Raw genomic sequence first — 1,830 nt, 5'->3', positions numbered from 1 at the left:
TAAGGCTCTCATCGTGACCTCTTAATTTGATAGTCTGAGGCAAGGTCTGTAGCTTACCTCTACTACAAATAACATTTAGTATAATTTAACTTGAAATGCAGACAATTAGATCTGTTCATGTTACCTGATGAAATTGCTGTACAATATGATCTTGCTGCCATCTGATGCAGGGTAGTCTAGTGGTTAGAGCGTTGGACTAGTAACCAAAAGGTTGCAAGTTCAAACCCCCGAGCTGACAAGGTACAAATCCGTCGTTCTGCCCCTGAACAGGCAGTTAACCCACTGTTCCTAGGCCGTCATTGAAAATAAGAATTTGTTCTTAACTGACTTGCCTAGTAAAATAAAGGTAAAATTAAAAAACATAATAATAATTAAATTCACATTTCATAAATCAGCACTGCAGAGCTCTCCCTGTACTATGCCGTGCCTTGATTGTATTATTGTCGATGATATCTGGAAATGTGCATGTACACCCTGGCCCATCTACCGTTGCTAGCCCCAATTCTGACTTAATGCTATGATTTCTGCTCCTGTAAAAGCCTGGGTTTTCTGCACGTTAACACTAGAAGCTTATTACCTAAATGGATCAATTGGAAGTGTGGCTTCAGAGCTCCAATGCAGATGTGTTGGTCATTACTGAGACATGGTTAAGGAAGAATGTTTTGAATGCTGATGTTAACCTTTCTGGTTATAACCTTTTTTGGCAAGACAGATCCTCCAAAGGTGGGGTAGTGGCAATCTTTACCAAGTATCACCTTCAGTGCTCGGTTGTCTCCATCAAGTCTGTCCCCAAATAATTTGATTTGCTGGTTTTAAGGATTAAACATTCAAATAGCTCTTTATTGACTGTTGCTGGGTGCTAACGTCCTCCATCAGCACCGGCCTGTACCCTATCTGCCCGAAACTCTTTCCTGGCCCCTTACATCAAGTCTGAATTTGTCCTGCTTTGTGACCTAAACTGGGACATGCTTAGACCACCTGACCAAGTACTAACGCAATGGGACTCCCTAAATCTTTCTCAGATTATTACCAATCCCACAAGGTATGACTCCAAACACCCAGAAAAGGCTACTCTTCTTGATGTTATCTTCACAAATAATCCTGATCGGTATCAGTCTGGTGTTTTCTGTAATGACCTTAGTGATCACTGCTTTACAGCCTGTGTCCGTAATGGCTGGTCAGTGAAACAACCTTTCCTGATTTGTCATAGATGCTTGGTAAAAAACTTGAATGAGCAAGCCTTCCTTCATGAACTGAGCTCTGTAAAACGGTATAGAATCAGGAAAATGAGATATAAGTGCACTCAGGCTATCCGGAAGGCCAAAGTTACTTTAAGGAGCAGTTCTCTCTCTCTCTGTGGGTCTAACCTCAAGAAGTTCTGGAAAATGGTTAAAGACCTGGAGTATAAACCCTCCTCTTTACAGCTGCCCATGTCCCTTAAAGTTGATGATGTGGTTGTTACTGACAAGAAGCACATGGCTGAGCTCTTTAATCACCACTTCATTAAGTCAGGATTCCTATTTGTCTCAGCCATGACTCCTTGCCCGTCCAACATTTCCTCATCTCCCACCCCTTTTAATGTGACTGTCTCCCATGCTTCTCCCTCTTTTTTCCCTGCCTCGCTACAGTGTTTCGTCCTGCAGACAGTCACTGACTCCAAGGTGCTAGAGGAGCTCCTGAAACTTGACCTCAAAAAAAACATCTGGGTCAGATGTTAGACCCTTTCTTCTTTAAGGTTGCTGCCCCTATCATTGCCAAGCCTATCTCTGACCTTTTTAACCTGTCTCTCCTTTCTGGGGAGGTTCCCAGTGTTTGGAAGGCAGCCATGGT

Source organism: Oncorhynchus masou, chromosome 31 (genome assembly GCF_036934945.1).
Source record: "Oncorhynchus masou masou isolate Uvic2021 chromosome 31, UVic_Omas_1.1, whole genome shotgun sequence".
Taxonomy (NCBI): Eukaryota; Metazoa; Chordata; class Actinopteri; order Salmoniformes; family Salmonidae; genus Oncorhynchus; species Oncorhynchus masou.
The sequence above is the reverse complement of the archived record's forward strand: the minus strand, read 5'-3'. Positions refer to the sequence as shown.